This window comes from Protopterus annectens, chromosome 4.part0 (genome assembly GCF_019279795.1).
Source record: "Protopterus annectens isolate FY-2018-M chromosome 4.part0, PAN1.0, whole genome shotgun sequence".
NCBI classification, from domain to species: Eukaryota; Metazoa; Chordata; order Ceratodontiformes; family Protopteridae; genus Protopterus; species Protopterus annectens.
In genome coordinates, this window is record NC_056733.1 from 550,539,776 (window position 1) to 550,545,775 (window position 6,000).

At 35.4% G+C, this 6,000-nt stretch overlaps 1 protein-coding gene across 3 annotated transcripts in view; it reads right to left on the reverse strand.

Moving 5' to 3' along the window:
- The window catches only part of MYO18B (myosin XVIIIB), a 2,352,406-nt gene that overhangs the window by 495,941 nt on the left and 1,850,465 nt on the right, over positions 1–6,000 (reverse strand). The gene's annotated exons all lie outside the window — the stretch shown is intronic.

A 6,000-nucleotide genomic window follows, 5' to 3' on the forward strand; every position in this document is an offset into this window, starting at 1 on the left:
GGATATGATAAAAATATAAGTACAAACTTGAAGAAAGATTTAGATAAGAAAGTGTTTAGGTAATTTGGGTAGTATGGAATGAAATAATTAATGAAATTATGTTTAATGGAAAATGGGTAAGATCCGATTATGGTTAAACAAAAAGGAGTGGATGTAGTTATAAAAATGTCAAATTCTGCTGTATAAAGAATGAAAATGAAGCAACATGATTGAATAAACACGTGTGTATATATATATATATATATATATATATATATATATATATATATATATATATATATATATATATATATATATATATATATATAGATACAAATATATATAAACAAAGGATCTCAACTCTTTTCAATAGGTGCTGTTAGATCTTTTAAATCCATCAGAGCTACCACCAATTGAAGCAGATGGGGCCTCAGCTTAAGATCTCTTTTAAAGGACAGCACACTCAGGAGTGTAGCACCTGCCATATGCTGCACTGCAGTATCAGCAATCAATCTACTTGGTGAGGGGAAAGAACCTACAGCCTTCCACTGACACTATTCTGAGTATATAAGTATCACTCAAGAAACAAATTAACCAATGAAAAAACACAGCCTAGGTAATCTGTCTATCTGCCACCTACAATAAAAACAATTGGCCAAAACGATTTTGCAAAACTGGTAACAGGTAATACAGAAAACAGTTCCATCAGCTTAAGCAGGTTTCTTATTCCCCCCTGCACTCCCCAAATTAATATATACCAACTCTGAACTCTGAAATCCCCATACCTGGGAGAAAAGGAAATATTCCAAGAAATGGCATGCCATACTAGGTATATGTAAGTTCAATCTTTTAGACATTTAGTCTCCACATTTCAGGACTCACAACTACCCATCAGACACAAAGAGATAGGATTACATTCCTTGCTTCTTTGTTTCAAATCACATGCAGGGAGTCAAATAATGCTTGTAGTTTTGTAGTCCTTGAGTCTTATCAGAGAAGATATGTCCACAGATATACTCTGTGCATTTAAGTATTACTTAAGTAAAAAGCTAACCAAAGAAAAAAAATCACAGCCTAGACAATTTGTCTATCTGCCACCTTAATTTAAAAAACAAAAGTTTTCTGTAAGGAAGTAAGCTTGAAAAATTAGACAGACTGAAGAACAACATAAGAAGTATTATGTTTCTTGTATATGCAATGACAGCTTGTGTTTTTTTTTTCCTTTAACAAATGTTCATCAGGATTTAAGATGACTGCAGCTGTGGGTACTTGTACATTTGGATCCTATGTTTCATGGAGATGAAATAGCTACAGGAACAAGAAATTAATCTTGAGAATTTTGAGCATTGTTTGCTAAGGGAAATGTACAATTTTAAGGTACAAGGCAAGCAGTACAGTAAAAAATAAAGTTTGAAATTACTGAAAGTGAATAAGATATAACAGCTTCCCTAGCACCCTTAATACTTCAATGCATTTAACAGAACAGTGTATAATTAAGTGTTTTTTTAAGATAGCCAGTGCACTTTTGCTTTAGTCTAAAAGTTAATATTTTCTGGAAACATACAAACTGTTTTTTAAATATGGGAGGGGACTAGAGATACGAAAAGAGTAGACAGCAATCAGTGTATGTGGGTGCAAATGCTGTAGCATGCCCTTTAGTATGGGTATCCTTAATTTTAGGTTTGGTATTACCCATGGGTGCAGCTGTTGATTTGGAGCAAATGTTCTTAACAGGAAGGTTAAACTTAATTTTTGAAGAGGTATATAGTTTTGTGTGTTTGTTCTAATTTAATTGGTTATGGGGAAGTTCTGAAAATGTACTTAGTGTTTGTTGGAGGGTTTTAATTAATACAAAAAGTCTTCCAAGTTGTGACAGAGGTTCAAATGGAGATGACAAGAAGCAACTTTATAAAAGATGAGCCGGCCAAACAGTGTGTGCATCACGGCAGCGCCCTTAGGTCAACTGGTGCCCTAGGCAAAAGGACTCCACCCCCCCCCACACCACCAAGTGCCCCCATTGTGGTCTTCCTATACCAAATAAATACTGGAAAAGCACCCCTGTTAGTGCGGTGCCCTAGGCGGCCACCTAGTTGGCCTATGCCTAAGGCCGGGTTTGTGGGCATGTCACACAAAAGTTGAAAATACACATTGAAAAAAGTTGTCATGTATAATAGGTAACAACAATAACTTCTTATCATAATGGTTACACTTTCCATATTATTTTGGAACATGAATGGCCTCACAGGTAAAGACAGAAAGGTAAGAGAATTGAATTATATTAAGAAATGCATAGAGAAAATAGCAATGCTGCAGGAGACACGTTCAGAAAAAGGTGAACATGTGGATTTGATAAAGAAAGGATTTCAGGATGGCTATTCACCAGAATAACAGCGGCAAAGGAAAAGGGGAGTAATTATACTTATTGCTAGAGAAGCTTCAATACACAGAAGGGGGGGATAAAGGTAGATTTCTGGTAGTAAGGAACTACTGGCAAGGGAGGAAGATTATGTTACCATTCTACCAAAATTACTGAGAAAATAATCAAGTTGCAGCAGGGAATATTACTTATAGGTTGGGACTGGAATTTGATTTGCAACAGTGCAGTTGCATCTGGGGGCCCTACAAAATAAAATATAACAAAACAGGGAAGATTTCTGAAGACATTTATGAAAATATTTTGCATGGAAGATATGATTTCAGTAGGAGGAACTGTGACTGAATTTCCATATTTTCCCAAGGTACTAACTGGGACAGAATAGATAGAAAGTATATTTCACAGGAACATGCATATTTAATTGAGAGTTTTGAGGTACATTTAATAACTAATAATCATACACCAGTATAGTGCTAAAGGGATTATCTGGGTAATATGTATTAATTTAGAAAGACTGGTATTAGACAACTTTTTTTTTATTTTAGCAGACTGACTTAGGCAACAGAATGCAGAAAGAGTTATCACCCTTCTTAGAGAGCCCATAACATGGAAAATATCCAGTGATCCTGTAGAAGTATTAGAAATATTTTAGAAATTTTATAAAAAGTTGTATAAAGCAGAGAAATGTGGAAATCAAGACTTAAGTATGCCAAGGTTAGAGGCAGATGAGGCTCAACAATTAACAGTTAAGATAAGTGAGATAAGATAAAAAAACAATAATGTATAATCAAGCTGCAGGAAAGTCATCAGGAACAAACAGTATTTATGTAGAAGATTGGAAGGTATGAGGAAAGAAAGTAATAAAGATTTGGAATGTTTTGTTTAACAGTATTTTAAAAGGAGGGGATGCACCAACATTTTGAAAGAAAGCTGTGGTGACTGTAATATCTAAAGGTAATAAAGGCCCATCAGACCCAACTTCATATAGACCCATTTCGATTTTCAAATATGACTATAAAGTGTTTATGTCTATAATAGCTAAAAGAATGGCAAAACTATTGCCAAAACTGATAGATATGGATCAGTGTGATTTTGTTGAAGGGAAAAAAATCTGTTGACAACTTTAATACAACAGTATTGATCCTGAGGGTAGTAGAATGTGGGATAATACTGCGGATGTTGGTGGATCTTGATGCAGAGAAAATACCCAATAGAGTAAGCTGGGATTTTATGAGCAGGGTAATGGAGGCATTTGCATTCCCTAATGCAATAAAGTTAATTAGAAGGATATATGAGGGATTGGAGGCAAGAATTAAAGTGGGAGGGTTCCTCTCTGATAAGGTGTGTCTGAACAGAGGAACCAGGCAGGGTTATTTGCTTTATATTTAGAGACATTGGCAAATAAAATAAGGAACTCAGAAATTCAAGGATATAATTGCTCTGTTAATCAAGAAAAGTTGGCTTCATTTGCTGACAATATTATTTTGTGCCAGAGGATCAGTTTAATCTACTGAAAACCATACAAATTAAGGCAGAAAGTATGAGGGAACATGCCTAGAAGATGTTTTAGTGAAGTACTAAAGAAAGAAAAATGCTTTAGTCTTCCACAGCATCTAGGCATGTCATGTTCCCCTCAACTTCCCTTATACTTTAATGACAGGTTACAGATCATGCTTACAGACATCATTGTATATCAATGCATCTCATGAAATATTGTTCAAGAGATTCTAACTTTGTTTTTTTTACTATATTTAATGTAATTCTGATTTTTGTACTTCAAAATATTGCTGTAATTAGATATAATCAGTTATTTTGCTACATACACAATATATGCAGTCATTCTGATGTTTCTTTCAAAGCCAGAATTTATCTGGCTGAGTCTTCTGGACCCATTTTGCTAACCGTTTAATAAATAGGTCAGTAACTATTCAAATATGAGGTCACTGTATCCTGTGAAAAGGAACAAAATGGTTTAGTGGTAAGTATAATTCACCAAAATCCACATTTAAAAAAATGGTTTTACATTGTTAATATTCTACACTGTCTATGGTACAGATGACAAAATTAAGAGAACAATTTTCATTTTTTATTTAACATTTGTTGACTGGGAAAGTCCGACTAGGTTCCACAAATCCTGTTTTCAGCGGAGGCCCAGGGAGAAATGCTCCAGAAGCATGTTTTTAGAATGTGGGAGGAAACCGGAGTACCCGGAGGAAACCCATGCGAACACAGGGAGAACATGCAAACTCCACACAGAAGGCACCCCAGCTGAGAATTGAACCGGAGAACCTCTTGCTGTGAGGTGACAGCATTAACCGCTGCACCACTGTGCTGCCCGACATTGTAATTATAATGTGCCTTTGGCCTTATCAACTGAGCCTCACCCAAAAGTAGCGTGCTACAGAGTCTGACTCACCCCTACTTCCCAATTCACTGCACTTGAGCTGCTCCACACTCCCAGACTAATTTTTATGATAAGGGTTCATCAGAGCTCCATACTGCACCTGCTACTTTTAGAAGTGCCTTCAGTACCGACCTTACAAGAGTACAAGCAGTTTTCTAGCCTAATGATTTGGTACAATAGGCTTTTTGGTGCATCATCAGACAACACCATCTGAGCTCTTATTAGCTTTAAGGATCTAACATGGTCTATTTTTCTAGGACTTAAACTTAAGAAAAAAAAATCATAATCTGCTGATGATCAAGTGTCTCTTTCAGTGTGGTTGTCTTCAATGTGTCCAACAGTTTAAAGACCTTGGCTTGGCTTAAATGCCAGCTCACCTTTAGTGCCTAAGTTTACACCATAGAGACTAAACCTAAGGCTATTCTAGAAATCTGCCATAAAATCCTTCATCTGTTAAAAAAAGGTATTCTTGATGGAATATGGCTTTGCATTCCGTTTCTGAATCTTATACTAAATACAACATGCTTCACATCCTATTGAATAAAGTTTGTAGTTTTATAGTACAGTCTTTTCCATCAGAACATCGTTAGGCTGCCTTTGATAAAGGTAAACTCTTAGTGATTGCAAATACAGATAATGTCTTTCTGTCTACCCTGCACTGTCCCACCCTGGGTATTGCCTTCAGTTACAAAGCTTTAGCTTTAAACCTGATCTCATCCATCTGCAATCCTTCTACCTTGTCTATTATACATTGTAATGCTTTAATAAAGCCTGTTACTATGGTCCCCAGCTATAGTAACTGGTCTAACTGCTAAATTTAAATCCAATCTGACGACCTGTCATCAGGCAAATGTCATGTATAGCTGTACATAGCAGGGATCCTTAGTACTGACTTTCTTGCACAAAATGTATATGAGCCATTGCTGCTGAATTTGTGATTTTTTTTTATTTTCATTGACTTTTTGCAGTGAACTGTGTATTGTCTTACATAGATAATTCTATTTCTGTATGTGCACTTCTTTCAGCTCTTAGAATAATTTACTTTTGATTACTGAAGAAAGTTATGGCTGAACAAGGGCTATCATTATATTCCATCTACCTTGTATAAAATAAAATAATTTACCAGTGATAACATTCCAAATGTGCAGACTTTATATTAATTCAATCATTACAATATTGTAAGAAATTATCATCACATTTGTGATCCGGGTTAGTGTATCAGAAAATGAAGTTTTACGTTACA